The following is a 19,426-nucleotide window of genomic DNA, read 5'->3' on the forward strand; positions in this document are numbered from 1 at the left end:
TGAGCCACAGCTTATCACAGGATTGTGGAATGAGTCAGCAGTAGTGTAGTCAGCGGTGCAGAAAGAGTAGACAGCGGGCGTTGATCATAGTGATTACCACTGGTAGGTGGAACAGATGTGCAGAGATCAGCGGAGTACAGAGATACAACAATGATGAGCCACAGCTTACCACAGGATTGTGGAACGAGTCAACGGTAGTCAGCGATGCAGACAGAGTAGATAGCGACAAGGTAATAACAGCAGAGGTATCTGAACCAGGCCAGGTGTAGATTTGAAGAACCAGCAATGAATAGAGGAAAGGAGGAGCCTTATAAAGAAGGGCTGACCAATGGCAGAACTGACTAAAACACAGTTGAAGTAATCACAGGTGCAAACCATGGCTGACATCCTTTACTAAGAAGAGAGGTTTAAAGTGATGGTCAGTGTTTTGGGGCTCGGGTGAAGATACCTGGGGAGAGGAGTGTGACAGACTATTAGCTTTGGAGTAAATGAACTTGGGTTTCTCTGGGAGTAAATATTTTAGTTTGTCGTCTCCTAATAATATTTTCCAATACTTTTTGAAAATATGTTCTATTTTCTTCAAGTCACGGCTGAATTATAAAATGAAGGGAACTGAAATAGGTTCGGCCTTATTATCTTTTTTGTCTAGAAGGGCTTCCCTATTTGTGTTTCTGATGGTAAGGATAGCATCTTCCACAGTTCTCTGATCATAATCCCTTTCTAGGAAACGATCTCTGAGAATATCGTCTGGCATTTCATACTGATCTAATTTGGAACAGTTCCTCCGTAGTCTTGTAAATTGACCTTTTGGTATGTTTTGAATCCAGTTATTATGTTGGCTACTTGTGGAGGGAATAAAGGAATTTGAGTCTACTTTTTTGAAAAACGTTTTGGTCTCAATTCTATCACCCTTTATGTAAATTTCCAGGTCTAAGAACAGAACCATTTGTTCAATAAAAAATTAGCAGTGACGTGCAAGTTGAGGTTGTTCTGATTAATGTACTCCAAAAACAGGTCCAGCTAATTTCTGGTCCCCGTCCAGATGAACCGGACATCATCTATAAACCGAAGCCAGGTCAAGATATGTTGGGCAAATGGGTTGTTGTCCCAAATTGTAGCGTTCTCCCACTCTGCCACAAAAAGGTTCAAATAACTGGGCTCGAATTTGGTGCACTTACCAGTTCCGCGAACCTGTTTGTAGACGTGTCCTTTTGAACAGAAGTAGTTATGATTGAGTATGAAGGCAATGCCTTCCAAAATAAAATTAATTTGCTCAATGGGTATGCTGGATTCTTTGATGAGGATGTGTTTTACATGTGCACAGCCTGCACTATGCTCAATAATGGTGTACAATGAAGTGACATCGCAGGTGGCCAAGGTATATCCCGCCTCTCATTTGATGTCCTTCAGTATTCCTAACACATGACTTGTATCCCTTATATAGCTTCTGTCACTCACCGGACTGTGAGTGCCATTTCCCGTGTGTTCAGGAACCGTGGCCGTCCGCCATCCTGAGGGTCTGCGCATGTGCAGCCCTTATCAAACCTTCAGTGCCTGTTGCTTTTGATTGATTGGATGATCAGGCAACCCTCCCTATTTAAACCACCTGTGATCATTACCTGGTTGCCTGATCTTGGAGTCTCATTCCCCATGAGCCTCTGAAGGTGTTCCTGTGTTCCTCGTGTATTCAGCTCCTGCTGATTCCTGTTTACTGCTATTGTGGTTTCCAGACCACTTCAACTCTCCTGTGTTCATCGTGCCTGCACTCAGCTGATTCCTATCTGCTATTACTAACGGACTCCTGTTCGTTTCAACTCTCCTGTGTTCATCGTGCCTGCACTCAGCTGATTCCTATCCGCTGCCTCCGTTACTACTACAGAGTTCCTGATCGTCTCAACTCTCCTGGGTTTATCGTGTCAGCTCTCCGCTGCCTCCGTTACTACTACAGAGCTCCTGTTCGTTTCAACTCTTCTGTGTTCATCGTGCCTGCACTCAGCTGATTCCTATCCGCTGCCTCCGTTACTACTACAGAGCTCCTGTTCGTTTCAACTCTCCTGTGTTCATCGTGCCTGCACTCAGCTGATTCCTATCCGCTGCCTCCGTTACTACTACAGAGTTCCTGATCGTCTCAACTCTCCTGGGTTTATCGTGTCAGCTCTCCGCTGCCTCCGTTACTACTACAGAGCTCCTGTTCGTTTCAACTCTCCTGTGTTCATCGTGCCTGCACTCAGCTGATTCCTATCCGCTGCCTCCGTTACTACTACAGAGCTCCTGTTCGTTTCAACTCTCCTGTGTTCATCGTGCCTGCACTCAGCTGATTCCTATCCGCTGCCTCCGTTACTACTACAGAGTTCCTGATCATCTCAACGCTCCTGTGTTTATTGTCCTGATCGTCGCAACGCTCCTGTGTTTATCGTGTCAGCTCTCTGCTGCCTCCGTTACTACTACAGGGTTCCAGACCGCCTCTACTCTCCCGTATTCAGCGTGCCTTCTCTCCGCTGCCTCCACCACTACTACTGGATACCAGTCAGCCTCAACTCTCCCGTGTTCTTCATGTTTCCAGTTCTACTTACTACTGCTTCCTGAGTATTGCTTTGTTGATTCTGGATTACCTGCCATGCGCTGCACCAACCTGATTACCGCTTCCACCCTCCAGTGGTCTCTCCTTCTGCCGGCCAACAGCTGTTCAGGTATCCCTGCACGTCTCTCTGACAGCCTGCTCTCCTGAACCGCGGTATGCATACTTTCCATTGACTTTGCTTTTGTATTGCATATCCATCTGGACTGAGTTGTGTTCTCCTCCGGAGCCTCCTATCCACTGAAGCTATTGTTACCATTGACTTTGTTTCCTATTGCCTGGATAGCTATTGTGATTTTGTATACTTCAAGCAGTGCTTGTCAGTTATTGTTGTATTGTGGATATCATCGTGGGATCAAGTTCTGTGTGCCCCGTGTATACTCTGCTTTACATTCATCTCCTCGTGCCCCTCCTCACATATATATAGCAGTGGTACAACTTGCTGACGCAGACCACTGACTCCTGTTCCCTGTGACACCAGTTTCAAGTATCCTCTCACATAAGCAGTGGTACAACTTGCTATACGCAGACCACTGACTTCCCCGTTACCTACTTCACCTGGATTCCATTCCTTTACTATAGACAGCGGTACAACTTGCTATACGCAGACCGCTGACTCTCACTACCTCCTCGCTACTCCTGGACATTCCTCCTCACTATAGCAGTGGTACAACTTTCTATATGCAGACCACTGACTTTCCTCACGTTTCCTTGTCCATCTGGTTCCTCGTGTACATTCATCTATTCATTACCAGTTGCTGCTAGTCATAGACTTTCCTCGAGCATTCTCTCACCATCTGCTGTTTCTCCTGGTCCGTTGTCACCCTGCTACCAGAGAACCATAGTACCAACTATATTACTCTGGTAAGTCCATCATCTGGTGATATCCTGGGCAAAGACTCCTAATGCCCGTGACAGTAAGATCAGGCCATGACAGACCCAGGTGCGGAACCTACAGCTAAAGAGATGCTGCAGCATCTGGTTACCCGTTTTCAACAACATGATGTTCGCCAACAACATTTGCTGCAATGTTACCAGACGTTAGCCTCCCAAAGAACGTCTATGCAAAATATCACAGCTACTGTTGATGCTCCTGTGCCTTCCTCCGTTTCCCCAGTGCCATCCCAGGTGTCTACTGCTTCCATGCTTCACCTGCCTACTCTGTCAAAATATGATGGAGACCCCAAAACATGCAGGGGTTTTCTAAATCAATGCTCAGTTCATTTTGAGCTTCAACCTCACAATTTCTCTACTCATCGTTCCAGAGTGGCCTATCTCATTTCCTTGTTTTCCGGACAAGCTCTCGCATGGGCTTCCCCTCTGTGGGAAAGAAATGATCCATTATTGCAAGATAGGGCCAAATTTATTTCCACGTTTCGAAGTGTATTTGATGAACCTGGTCGTGTTATTTCCGCTGCATCCAGCATCCTCCGTCTACGTCAGGGTTCTCGTACTGTAGGCCAGTACATCATTCAATTTCGGATATTAGCCTCTGAACTTCAGTGGAACACTGAAGCGTTAATTGCCGCCTTCTGGCAGGGGCTTTCTGATAAAATTAAAGATGCTCTGACTACTCAAGAATTACCTACTTCTCTAGAAGATTTGATTTCTCTTTGCCACCGTGTAGACATGAGATTTCGTGAAAGAGAGTCTGAAAAAACAACTTCATTTAAAGCACCTCTTCGTTCAAGCCCTCAAGTTCGCCCAGTTTCATCTCCGGTGATACCCATGGAGATAGGTCGCTCCAAATTAACTTCAGAGGAGAGGGACCGAAGAGTAAAAAATAGACTTTGTATCTATTGTGCTGATTCTACTCATATGCTCAATGCATGCCCTAAAAAATCGTGAAATGCCAGGCCCTAACCAGTTCTGGAGAGGTGAAGTTAGTGTCCCTGGAGTCCTCTCCGTGTTCTACGAAATTAAAAGTTTGTGCTTTTGATGTTACAGTTTCCTTTGCTACCAAATCCTTTAAGTCCCAAGCACTTATTGACTCTGTAGCTGCAGGAAATTTTATTTCTAAATCCCTCGTGAATCAATGGTCGCTACCAGTGATTACTTTGAAAATACCTATTACTGTGACTGCTATCGATGGATCACGCATAATTACTGGTCTTATTACCCAGAGTACGTCTCCAGTAACCCTTCAAATTGGTGTATTACACCAGGAAGAAATTTCATTTTTAATTCTTCCTGTTACTACCAGTCCTATTGTATTAGTCCTTCCATGGCTTCAACGTCACTCTCCTCAGATTGACTGGCACACTCCTCAAGTTACGTCTTGGGAGTCTGAATGTCATCATCGTTGCCTCTCTCAAGTCGTTCCTCTCAAAATACAGCAATCCTCCATTTCACCTTGTTCACCGGGACTTCCTCCTCAGTATGCTTCTTTTGCCGATGTATTTGATAAAACTCAGTCTGAACGTCTTCCTTCACATCGTTCGTGGGACTGTCCGATTGATCTTCAACCTGACAAGACTCCTCCCAGGGGACGTGTGTATCGACTTTCGTTACCTGAAACTCAAGCTACATCTGAATACATCCAAGAGAATCTCCAGCGAGGATTTATTCGACCTTCTACCTCTCCCGCTGGAGCAGGGTTTTTCTTCGTAAAAAAGAAGGATGGGTCATTACGCCCCTGCATAGATTTCCGTGGACTTAACGCCATAACTATCAAAAATCGGTATCCCAATCCATTAATTACTGAGTTATTTGATCGTATCAAGGGAGCCCGGATCTTTACCAAGTTGGATCTTCGTGGTGCCTACAATTTAATTTGAATCAGGTCCGGTGACGAATGGAAGACAGCTTTCAACACCAGAGATGGGCATTATGAATATTTAGTAATGCCCTTCGGGTTATGTAATGCCCCCGCTGTTTTCCAGGGTTTCATTAATGAGATCTTCCGGGACTTGTTATATGTTTGTGTCGTCGTCTATCTGGACGACATATTGATCTTTTCGCAGGGCCTGCCTTCTCATCATCAACATGTGGCAGAGGTCCTTTCCAGACTCCGGAAAAATTCATTATTCTGTAAGTTAAAAAAATGTTCATTCGAGTTGCCCCAGATTCCATTTCTGGGATATATTGTCTCCGGAGTTGGTCTTCAGATGGATCCAGAAAAGGTGAATGCTGTGTTACATTGGCCTCAGCCAACTACTCTTCGTGCAATTCAGCGTTTTTTAGGTTTTGCCAATTACTATAGACGCTTCATTCAAGATTTTTCCTCGATTGCATCTCCTATTGTGGCCCTAACTCGTAAAGGGGCCAATACTAAACAATGGTCCTCTGAGGCTCTTCAAGCCTTCCAGTTTCTCAAAGAGTCCTTCTCCTCTGCTCCTGTTCTTCGACAGCCTGATGTGACGCTTCCCTTCTTCCTAGAGGTAGATGCCTCTAATGTTGGTTTAGGAGCCATTCTCTCCCAAAGATCGGAGCAACAAAAATCATCCTGGTGCCTTTTACTCACAGGGTCTTCTGCCTGCGGAGAAGAATTATACCATCGGGGACAAGGAGTTGCTGGCTATAAAAGTAGCATTAGAGGAATGGAGATATTTGTTGGAGGGAGCTCGTCATCCTGTGACAATTTTTACTGATCATAAAAATTTGTCATATTTACAGTCTGCTCAATGTTTGAATCCTCGTCAAGCAAGATGGTCTCTTTTCTTTTCTTGTTTTGAACTAATCATAACCTTCAAACCAGCTGCGAAAAATAAAAAAGCAAACGCCCTATCTCGAGCTTTTGTGACGTCCTCAGACGTTGAAGATGGTCCCAACCACTCTATATTAGATCCCAAATGTGTTTCTCTGGCTGCTTCTTCCACTAAGGTGCTACCATTTGGGAGAACCCTCGTGCCTCCTGCTCTTAGGAAGAAAATCCTTTCGTGGTTTCACTCTTCTCGTTTTTCTGGACACTCTGGTGAACGCAAGACCTTTGAGATTCTTTCTCGAAGTTACTGGTGGCCTTCTATGAGGAAAGATGTCAAAGATTTTGTGGCTGCGTGTGATTTGTGTTCCCAGTTTAAGACTCCCCGCAGAACTCCAGCGGGTTTGCTTCAACCACTACCCATTCCTTCCAAGCCGTGGACCCATATTAGTATGGACTTTGTTACTGATCTTCCTCCTAGTAAAAAGTGCAATACTATTTGGGTAGTGGTGGACAGATTTTCGAAGATGGCACATTTCGTTCCTTTGACCGGTTTACCTTCTTCATCTACTCTGGCTGATTATTTCATCAAAGAAATCTTCCGTATTCATGGATGTCCTTCCGAGATTGTTTTAGATAGAGGAGTACTATTCGTTTCCAGATTCTGGCGGGCCCTCTGTAAGACCTTGAGTATCCGGTTATCACTCTTATCCTCCTACCATCCTCAATCTAACGGACAAACCGAAAGGGTCAAAAGATCTTGAGACTTTTATAAGGATGTTCTCTTCAGCCAACCAAGACAACTGGGTAGATTTGCTTCCATGGGCTGAATTCGCTCATAACAACATGTATCATGAGTTATCTTCTAAAACTCCATTCTTTGTGGTTTACGGTCACCATCCGTCTTTTCCGGAATTTCCTGCCCTCCCTCCCACCCAAGTTCCTGCTGTAGAGACTGTTTGTCAGACCTTCAAAAATATTTGGTCTCAGGTCAAAACCTGTTTAATGAAAACATCTGCCAGATATAAGTCTTTTGCAGATAAAAAGAGACGGGCTATTCCACCACTGAAAATCGGAGATCGTGTTTGGTTATCAACCAAAAATATTCGTTTGAGGGTTCCATCTATGAAGTTCGCTCCTCATTTTATTGGTCCGTAAAGGATCATTCAAGTGATAAATCCAGTTTGTTTCAAACTTCTACTACCTAAGAACCTTCGTATTTCCAATGCCTTCCATGTGTCTTTGCTCAAACCTCTTATCATCAACCGTTTCTCGGTCCCTCCTTCAGCACCTCGGCCAGTTCAAATTCATCAAGAGGAGGACTTTGAGATTACTCACATATTGGATGCAAAAATTTTGCGAGGAGTTCTTCGTTTCCTCGTTCATTGGAAGGGCTTTGGTCCTGAGGAGCGGTCATGGATCAAAGCAGAAGATCTCAACGCTCCAGCTCTTCTTAAGAAGTTTTATTCCAAGTTTCCGGACAAACCCGGTTCCAGGTGTTCTGTGCCCACCTTTAAAAGGGGGGGTACTGTCACTCACCGGACTGTGAGTGCCATTTCCCGTGTGTTCAGGAACCGTGGCCGTCCACCATCCTGAGGGTCTGCGCATGTGCACCCCCTATCAAACCTTCAGTGCCTGTTGCTTTTGATTGATTGGATGATCAGGCAACCCTCCCTATATAAACCACCTGTGATCATTACCTTATATTACCTTACATTATATCATTGCCTGATCTTGGAGTCTCATTCCCCATGAGCCTCTGAAGGTGTTCCTGTGTTCCTCGTGTATTCAGCTACTGCTGATTCCTGTTTACTGCTATTGTGGTTTCCAGACCACTTCAACTCTCCTGTACGTCTCTCTGACAGCCTGCTCTCCTGAACCGCGGTATGCATACTTTCCATTGACTTTGCTTTTGTATTGCATATCTATCTGGACTGAGTTGTGTTCTCCTCCGGAGCCTCCTATCCATTGAAGCTATTGTTACCATTGACTTTGTTTCCTATTGCCGGGATAGCTATTGTGATTTTGTATACTTCAAGCAGTGCTTGTCAGTTATTGTTGTATTGTGGATATCATCGTGGGATCAAGTTCTGTGTGCCCTGTGTATACTCTGCTTTACATTCATCTCCTCGTGCCCCTCCTCACATATATATAGCAGTGGTACAACTTGCTGACGCAGACCACTGACTCCTGTTCCCTGTGACACCAGTTTCAAGTATCCTCTCACATAAGCAGTGGTAAAACTTGCTATACGCAGACCACTGACTTCCCCGTTACCTACTTCACCTGGATTCCATTCCTTTACTATAGACAGCGGTACAACTTGCTATACGCAGACCGCTGACTCTCACTACCTACTCACTACTCCTGGACATTCCTCCTCACTATAGCAGTGGTACAACTTGCTACACGCAGACCACTGACTTTCCTCACGTTTCCTTGTCCATCTGGTTCCTCGTGTACATTCATCTACTCATTACCAGTTGCTGCTAGTCATAGACTTTCCTCGAGCATTCTCTCACCATCTGCTGTTTCTCCTGGTCCGTTGTCACCCTGCTACCAGAGAACCATAGTACCAACTATATTACTCTGGTAAGTCCATCATCTGGTGATATCCTGGGCAAAGACTCCTAGTGCCCGTGACAGCTTCTCTGTATGGTGACTAATGGTTCAAAAAAGGAATCAAAATATCTGGATAGATTGGTGGTGAGCGATTGAATATCGGACACAATAGGTCTACCTGGTGGGTAGTCAAGGGTCTTGTGGATCTTTGGAAGTTGATATATAACTGGTAATCTTGGAAACTTGATATAGAGAAAGTCTAGTTCGGCCTTGTTGAGTATGTCTCTCTCAAAGGCTGGTGTGAGGAGATTAAATAGCTCCTCCAGATACAGTTTGGTTGCGTTCATAAGTGTTGGTGTCATTAAGCTGTCTACTAAGCTCCTCTAAGTAACATTTCTTATCAAGGATGGTGATACCCCCCACCCTTGTCCGCTGGTTTGATAATTAAATCATGGCTATTTTTTAATTCCTTCAAAGCTCTTTTTTATTTTTTAGTCAGATGAGAGCTGTTGCTAGATTGGTGGTGTACGGGGAGACGATCCAAATTTTCCTCTACCAATTTCTGAAATGCAGTAACAAATGGTCCTTTTAAATGGACAGGATAAAATTTGGATTTTTCTTTCAAATGTGACCTTATAAATTCAGTATTGTCATCTTGTTGATCTTTCACAAACATGTTTTTCTCCTCTGTCTTGGATATAGCGAAATATTTTTTAAGAGCTAATTTTCAAATAAATTGGTGGAAATTAATATAAGTATCAAATTTATTCAGAGGTTGATCTGGTGCGAATTTTAATCCTTTGCTAAGCACTTTAATCTGCGATTTGATCAGATCAACCTCACTCAGGTTGAAAATGCCTTTGTTAGTGGGTATTACTTCTTTATCTTTGATCTGGCTTCTCCTAGTTCTTCCTCCTCTTCTCCTTCTAACGGTTTTGGTCTCTTTCTTGTTTTTGGAATATGGGAGGATATGTCCACAGTATGGTGGGACCGGTCTGGTAGAATATGTTTCGGAGATATAGTGTCTTCTAGAAGAGGTGACCTCTGTGCCAATTCTAAAAAAAAGTTCTAGGTTCTCTCTGGTATTTAATTCTACATTTAAATGATATTTATTCTGATGTTCAGCTTGCCCCAATTTCTCCAGAAGTCCAGACTGCAAGTCCGCAACTCCTTTCTGATAGGTTACTTTACCCTTTTTAAAACCTTCTTGAACTTTATGGAAATAATTTATTTTCCTTTGGGGCGATGTTCTGAGTGGACTCCCTAAATTCCTAGGATTCAATGGTTTATAAATCCTCTTAGAGGAGTCCCTCTTAGGGATGGTTTTAATGAGTGGGGATTTATGGAACTTCTTTTTGGAATAATTGCTCCTAGAGTGTCCCCTTCTGTTGGGTGTTAGGTGTCTAATTTTAGTGTTTGACTTTCGTGTAGGTGACCTCGGGGTCAAATTAGAGGGGATGGATTCATTTAGATCAGTCTCTAATATCTCTCATAAATTTATTTTCCTTATTGTTAATGATCTCCTTCTCGATGCCTTTAATTTTATTCAAAGTAAGTCTTTCTGAATTGGTATAATCTTCCAAATGTTGTAGGGGCTTAAATTTCTTCTGAATGATGTTAATTTCATCCTCAATCCTTTTTAATGAGGTTTCCCTATCCGCAATTATTAATCTCATTAATAAAAAGGAGCAAGAATCTAAAGTGTCATTCCATGTTTTCATGAATTGGGTATTGTTCTGGTTAAAGGTGGGTGGCTTCTTAATTCGTAGTCGCCTAGGGATAATTTTCCTCTCCAATTTATGGGCATCAAAAAGGTGGATAAACCATGAATGGGGTGGGGGGGGGGACTATATCAGATTGATCTCACAAAAAGAATCCAAGCTTATTTTCAACCTGAAAAATCCTAGCCCCAAAAGGTCTAAACATTGATTTTGAGTTGTCAGTTTTAATGAATTTTGCTTCTTTATGATTTTCGCATATATATGAAACTGTAATATTTTCATGCACTGTATCTGCAGTTCCAATTCTCAGTAATCCCTCTGACAACAATTGATAAATAGTTTTTTATGCATTTATTCTTGTGTTTCAATATTGCCTTTTTGGAAGTCTGAGAAAAACATATATGAAAAGTGCTTTCCACTTAAAGGTTTACTATATGCAATATCTAATACTGTAAGTTTATACTTAGTGAACTGTACACCTTGGGCCTGAGTCATTAAGGAGAGTAAAGCATAAAAAAGGAGTAACATTTGCACCTGGGCAAAACCATGTTGTATTGGAGGGGGAGGTAAATTTAAAATGTGAGGCAGATTTATAGTTTGGGTAGAGCATGTCCTAGATCATCTTTATATTTCAATGTAATAATAAAGCTAGCAAGTATTTGTGTGCTAAATGAAAAAACAGCCAGTATTTAACTTATGTACAAAATAATAAACTGATTTGCACCCCTTGCATTGTAACATGGTTTGTCCCAGAGAACATTTACTCCTTTGCTTGCCTTAATGACTCAGGCCCCTTGTGTTTACCTTCTGCATCCATGAATGGATAGACTAACCTGTTATTTACTATTCAAACATTGAGGCCATGAATGTTACCAGCTGCAGTATCTATCAATCATGGCTGGGACCAATCGGAATCCACCATTCATTTAACCAATCATGAAATAGATCACCTTCCCGGCCGCCTTTAAATACCTGTTCCTAAAGATCCACTCTAAACACAGACCCCATCTTCCCTACTTCCTTTAACACTATGTTTCACGCTATCGATTTTTACCAATATCTACAGATTCACCATATTTATCACAACAAAATAAAATACAAAAATCCTCATCTCTCTTCCATGCTCATTTTGTCTTAGTAGGTCCCCTTCCAGAGGCTTAATTTTAACCTTCTATTCACTCTTTATTAAGCATAATCAACCTACCAAAGAAAGGCATGAGCTTAGATGGGAGGAGGACATGGGGAAAGTTCTTGGCCCGGAGGATTGGACCCGAGACCGTTAAGCTTTAGCTAAAAGCTCCATTTGTACACAACTAAAAGAAAATGTATACAAACTCCTATTCAGATGGTACCTAGTACCCACAGCACTCAGATCCATCTACCCTAATGTTTCTACCTCATGCTGGAGAGGATGTGGAGGGAAAGGGCAACCTGGCCCACATATGGTGGACTTGCCCTGAAATAGTACATTTTTGGAAAGAGATAGGTCATCTTATTGAAAAAATTACTCACGTCCGACTTCCTGAAAATATTTCCTTTTACCTTCTCCTACGCATAGTCCCTGATACTCCGAAACACACACAAAAGTTGGTTGAACATATTCTTGTAGCGGCAAGATGCCTAATCGCCCTTAATTGGAAAAAGATAGACCCATCCACTATTCAAACACTCATTCAGAAAATCTGTCAAACACATAAAATGGAACATATCACCAGTATTATTCATAACCGTCCCCTCCAGTTTTCCATCACCTGGAACACTTGGACCTATAAAATAACAGACCAGAACAGACCTATAGAATAAGGCACACTCCTAACTCATTCAAACACTTTCCGGTTTCTATTCCCCTACTACCCTCTACTAAAAGTCCCTTGTCCTCCTCCCTCCTCTTTCCTTTCCTTCAGTTACCTACTTTTACTCCTCACCTCTTAGGACCCTCACTCAAAGGACCTCATATCTCCACTTTATTATATTGTTTAACAAATATTATAAGGGCACAGTCTTATATTAAGGTTGCATCTAATGAACGACATTCCACCATTATAAATCTCTGAGAGGGGGGGGCATGGTGTTTGAGGGTCTACATTTTAAAATGTATTAAAGCTATTAAGCTGAAATTTGGCATGCTAATGAAGAACTGTCCACAGGTGCTGCATGCCAAATTTCAGAAAAAAAGAATAAAAACTGACAAATTAGGAATAATCTAAACTTCAAAATCTTGCCGTTTTTTTTTCCACTTCCTGTTTTGCAAATGTCACCATTTTTCTGATTTATTTGGGAGAGTGTAATTCAGTGTACAGGAGGTTTTAAGACCTGGAGTCTGTTTTGATAGAAAGCTATTAGGACTAAGGTGTGCCTTTGAGGGTTCACAAGTTTGACAAAGTTACAGTTTTTTTTACAATTTGGAAAAATATGCCCAATTTTAAAGATAGGGGATTTCGTAACGTTGCGTATGTAAAATAGAGGTGTGTGCTGGGTGTACTCAGAGTGGCTTCACTTGCGAATACAAATATGGCTGACTGACCCTCTCGCTAAGAAATTTTCTTCTGTGAGCAGGAGAATTTAGCCATATTTATTGGGTACAGGGGGGCTTGTTGGTGTTTTGGGGCTGATTGGAGGCACACTATACTAGTATTAGCCCTGGCACCGCTCTCATTTCACAGTTTAATCCCTCAGAGCGGTGACAGAATGGCTGTTACAGAGCCCGTTTAAACTTCCCGCCCCCTCAGTGACGGCAGTTTTATATGCTATACTGCCACCAACCCTGGCTGGTTTGCCTAGTGCTGGTTCTGTGAAAATCAGGGGACCCTACTCAAATTTTCCCCCTGATTTTCGCATAACCAGCAGTAGGCTGGCCGCACTAGGGTTAATAGTGAATAGACGGGGGACCCCACGCTTTTTTAAAAAAAAAAAAACTTTCATCTATTTGTACACTTTTGACTGCTGCCGGGACCTCCCGGCTGTATGACAGGCAGTGTAACAGTGATGTGTTTAGTAATCTTGCTACTACAACACAGGAGAGTTAGTTAACACAGGAGTGTTTGACGTCACAGCAAATCGCCAGAGATGGCCAGCCATTTTGAAAATCAAGGTAAAAATCGCAGCTTGATACATTTGAGAAATTTTGAACTAAAATCGTGGGTTTTAACTCGCGATTTGCTGCAATTTTACACGCTGAAAAAATCAGACCTTGATACATTTACCCCATAGTGTCAGGGAGAGGGGATCAAGCAAAGGGATATAAGGTCAAGGAGAGGGGCTCAGACAAGGGGATATAGGTCATGGGGGAGAAGCTCAGGTAAGAAAGTGGAGATCATGGATTAAAAATTTACTTTGTGGGTATTTGTTTAGCACAGTGGCACAGTGATTAGCATTATACATATAATTTGGTACAGTACTTTGCATTATACATAGGGTGGCACAGTAGATAACATTGCCATCTCACAGCGCTGGAATAATTTGTTTGATTCCAATCAGGTCCTATCTGTGTGGAGTTTGTATGTTCTCCATGTGTTTTGCGGATGCTCCAGTTTTCTTCCCTACTCCAAAAACATGTTGATAGGTTAATTGGCCTCTGTCAAAAATGAAAGAGCAGGGGAGGGACTGATGTGGAAGATATATAATCTCTGTACAATAATAATGATATAAATGATAGGGATCCATAATTAAGGTAGTTTTAAGTTCTAAGATTTCTTTCAAGGCAGGGGAGTCATTATAACAGGGGAAAGTGTAACAGAATAAAGTCTGCTAATATATTCATCACTGGTCGACGCGGGAGGCAAGTTATCCTTACCGTCATCATGTACATCTTGTCTTTACATTCCAACTGAATTCTCCCACATCATGTAATAATCATATTTTTATATATATGTAATTTCTGAGCTATATATATATTTTGGGTACCAATATTTGGTAAATGTAAACAGACTTAACATTACAGACAAAACTGATGCTGTCAATAGCCTGCACAGCTTATCGGAACAGCGGCAGTCGACTTTGGCATCACATGACCTCCTGTGCACAATGCAGGGAGGTAACATGGCACAATCGGAGGAGAGAGTGCACTGAGCAGCACAACCCTACAGTTCTCAATTACACCCCCCGCATTACTATACCTACCCCCTCGCAATATATATATACAGCAATGCACCTCCCTCCTTCACACTACACCTTTACAGTACTGCCCCTGTCCCCTACAGCACTCCACTACTACTATACAGCACTGCACCTACCCCCTCACATTACAAGTCTTCAGCACTGCACCTTCCTCCTCACACTACTCCTCTACAGTACTGCACCTACCCTCCTTACACTAAATCTCTACAGCACAGCACCAACCCCCTCAGACTACACCCCTTCAGCACTAAACCCCCTCAGACTACACCCCTTCAGCACTGTACCTACTCGCTCACACTACACCCCTGCAACACTGCACCTACCCCCTTACTACACCTCTGCAGCACTGCACTACAGCCCTACAGAACTGCACCTACCCCCTCACACTACATCTCTACAGCACTGCACCTACCCCTCTCACACTACAACCCTACAGCACTGCAACCATCCTCCTCTCATACTATTGCACTGCACCTACCCCCTCACACTACAGCACTGTACCTACCCCCCTCATTACACCTCTGCAGCTCTGCATATACCCCCTCACACTACACCTATACAGCAATGCACCTACCCCCTCAGACTACACCCCTACAGCACACCTCCTCAAACTATGCCTCTACTGCACTGCACCTACCTGTTCACACTACACCCCTACAGCACTGCACTTAACCCCCTCACACTAGAGCACTGCAACTACCCGCTCACTCTGCACCTACTCTCTCACACTACAGCTCTGCACTATATCCTTCACACTACACTGTTACAGCACTTCACCTACCCCCCTCACACTACACCTCTACAGCACTGCACCTTCCTCCTCACACTACTCCTCTACAGTACTACACCTACCCTCCTCACACTACAGCACTGTGCTTACCCACTCACACTACAACACTACAGCCCACACACTACACCTCTACAGCACTGCACCTACCCCCTCACACTACACCTCTTGAGCACTGCACTACACGCTCACACTTCACCTACCCTCTCACACTACATATCTACCGCACTGCACCTACCCCTTCAGACTACACCCCTAAAGCACTGCACCTACCCCTTCACACTACACCACTACACCTACCCCTCACACTACACCTCTACAGCACTGCACATACCCCATCACACTACAGCACTGTACTGCACCTCTATAACATTTCACAACACCTCTCACAATTTTAACAGTCTATGTACCCCATTGCATACCTTAATAATACCAAAGTATCAGCCCATAACCTTGATCCTTAAACCCACTCTAGAGACATGAACTGCAACTAGTATCACTCTCCTCACACATGAGAACTGTACCCCTAACTATACACCGCTCAGTTAAATCTCTACACTGCATCTCAAGCACCCCTCCCACACTGCATATCTCATTTCACTGTATCCATCCCCATCCCACACTGAATCACATGCACCCCTCATACACTGCACTCTCATTTCACTGCTCCACCTCTGCACCCATCACACTACACTCCTCACAAATTTCCCTGCACTCCACACCCACTTCTCTGCTCTTTCATCCACTTCCAGGGTCGCCATCAGGGGGAAGTACAGCTGTAAGGGGCCCGGACAGACAGGAGTGTCTATCCGGGCAACCTGAACTGTCTGGGCCCCTTAGTCTGACCAATCTGCCCCTCGCAATGTTGCGGCTCCAAGACACCGTTAGACTGGGAGTGTGCGGCATGGTGATGTCATCACTGTGCGTCACGCTCCCATTCTATCAGTGACCAGGAGCCGTAGCATCGCTTCAAGAACAAGGTAAGTTTATTGAGCATTTATTATGATAGGGGAGGGGGGGGAGCTGAGCATTTTCTGTGATGAGATGGTGAGGAGTGGAGTAGAATATTTACTGCAATGGGATGGTGAGGGGGGAGCAGATGGAATGATGAGAGGACATTTACTATGATAGGAAGGGAGCAGAGAATGTACTGTGCAGAGGGAGGGGGCACATGTACAGTGCAGAGAGACGGGGGGAGCCTGCCACATTAATTACTACTGGGCCCCACAGATTCTGATGGCAGCCCTGTCTAGAGGACACCTTCTGATTTTTAGAATACAGAGAAGCTACAGTAAAAGTGCATGGTAATCTGCCAGTACAACAATATGTGTGTGAGAGATCAGCAGTACTGTCGTGCAGATCGTGCAGTATTGATATTAGTGAAATCTGTCTGCAGGATTCTCACGTCCTGTTCAATGCAGCACATCAGCAGTTCTTTAGAATGAAATATAATACTCACTGAAACATAGATTGTTTTTTTTTTTTTTTAATTATTCAGCTGCCTTGCATTTTTAAAGTATTTGTGCACTTATGCCGGGCACTGTCTTGATAGTACACATCTGGTTTCGGAGCATTAAGTGCTGTAGAGACACAACCAATCAGAGACTGCCATCCTGCTTGCTATCACTGTCATTGCTAACAGTGAGAGCAAGCAGCATGATCAGTGCTCGTGTCAACACTCTACCTTCCCCACATACTTCTTGATTCGATCTGCCCTTCTACCTGTACCCTGTACTTTCCCGTGTCACACCTGTCCCGGGTCCCCAGCCAGCACCTATGAGCAGGATTGGGACCACCACTGGCTCCCTGCTCTCCTGTGACTCCAGCACAAGCCTAGGTGCAAAAGCTCTCCCAGCACGCCAGAGCCCGTCCCACCGTCGTCAGTATTGCTGCTTTCCACATTGGGCATCTAGCAGCATGGATTCTGAGCAGTGATTGAAGTAACCTGTCACGCAACCTATTTGCAAATAATTGCTCAGATATAATAGAGTGTACTGTCCATTGCTTTAAATGGATCTGCTTGTAAATGCCCAACAGACAGCAAAGTAACTGGGAAAAGTGGCAGTTGTGACATGCCAGACCCGATGGTAGTCAGCATATCGATGCTGACTACACCAACAACACTTACCCCGACTTCAGCCAATACCGATGCAGGAAGACACCGCGCAACTTGATGACGTTAGTGAGATAGGTGACGCTGGTAACACTGCTCTTAAGGGGGTAATGTAAGTATGCAGCTATGTACAATGTACAACTCTTTCTAAAGTACATTGTACATAGCTGCATACTCCCTTAAGAGCAGCATTACCAGCGTCGCCTATCTCACTGATGTCATCAAGTCACGCCGGCGTCTTTCTGCATCGTGATTGGCTGAAGCTGGTTCACAAAAGAGTGGTCATGGATCTTTGTCAGGAATCAGCCGTCCGGACTGAAGATGTTGTGGTAAGTGTTGTCGGTGTACTCAGCACCGTTAGGCCGTACCCCACCCCCAGACCCTGGGCGTTGTGGTGTTGGTGATCGCCACTTCAGGTAACCAGAGCTTTTTGGTTCTGCTGCTTCTAACAGCTGTTTGGTCCTTTCATCTTAGTCAATCTGAAAACGCAGAGCCATACCGATGGTACATGCCAAAGAGAGTGGGTGTACTCAGCCTGGCTTCACATGAGAATACAAATATGGCTGACTTTTTCGCTTAGAGATTTTCATTTCTGAGCTGGAGAAATTAGCCATATTTTCTATCCACAGGGGGGCTGGCTAGTGTTTTGGGGTTGAGAGGGGGTCACCCTGTAGTATTATTAGGGCTCTCATTTCAAAGTTTAATCTCTCTGAGTGGTGCCAGAGCGGCTGTAACAGAGCCGTTTAAACTTCCCGCCCCTCAGTGACGTCAGTTAATTTATTCACTGCACTAAGCTGGGGGCCGGAGATTTAAAAGTGCTCTGAGGTTCCTGCTGTGATCACCTATCTATCATATGTGTTCTGTGCCGAACGCCAACAAGGTATGTAGCGAGTAATATAACACATCTCTCCTTATAGCAGCTCACATGCTTTCCTCCTGCCTGCCTCGGAACCTGAATTTGGGGAGCACATGATATTCACAAGCTGCGCTTCACAGCTGGAAAACATGAGCCACTTGGTGTATGCCATTGCGTGGCTCACACTAACATGTCACACACTCGCTGTTCTCATACTGCAATACCTGTCACTCACTGCCCTGGAAATTGCACTGTTTTACAAATATTATAATAGCATAATATTCTCTTTCATTTCTGACCTGGTTTAACTGTATGCCAATAGATGCACAGATGTAGACATGTTTACATATATTTTCTTTATCCTGTCTCACGTTAATTTAATTCACAAAACGTCTTGCTGTGTCTGCGAGATATGAAAGGATCAGTGGTAGTATATCTATTTTGTCTTCGTGGGTGGACTTGGGCTGAAAAGAATCGAAGCATGTGTGTTTGATTTTGCCTTTGTTTTTGCAAAGATATGATGCTTTTGTTTGAGTTGTATGGCTCTATGTGCTGGAGCTTCTTGCATTCCCGAGCTCAGTTACATTTATCTCTGCTAGGAGATGGGAAAGTCTGTCTGCTATAGATGGACATACACTTCAAGTTGTCACACTGGCTGCACTCTGGAGCGATGTGTCAGATAGTGTGCAGTATACTACAACGCGCAGTATAAATCTATATCTAGTCCACTGCACTGCGGATACATTTCTTCTAAAGTACTGTCAATCTCAGTGCATTGCACTATATAACTGCAGAGCGCATGTATATCTAGCCAAGTGCCCATCTCATTCACTGCAGTATCTGGAAGTGATGGTTCTCAGTGGAATGCATAGGATATAGAGAGATGCCCTCTGCCAGAGACATTCAGAAGTAAGTTGCAGCACGCATATGAGGGAGAGACAGCAAGCTAACTGTGACAAAAACAAGGGTTCTTTTTCATTTAACACACACACCATGATCTACATTAATCAGGATGTTATTAATGTCTACTGTACATAAAATGCATTTTTTATA

The sequence above is a fragment of the Mixophyes fleayi genome, chromosome 8 (genome assembly GCF_038048845.1).
Source record: "Mixophyes fleayi isolate aMixFle1 chromosome 8, aMixFle1.hap1, whole genome shotgun sequence".
NCBI lineage: Eukaryota > Metazoa > Chordata > Amphibia > Anura > Limnodynastidae > Mixophyes > Mixophyes fleayi.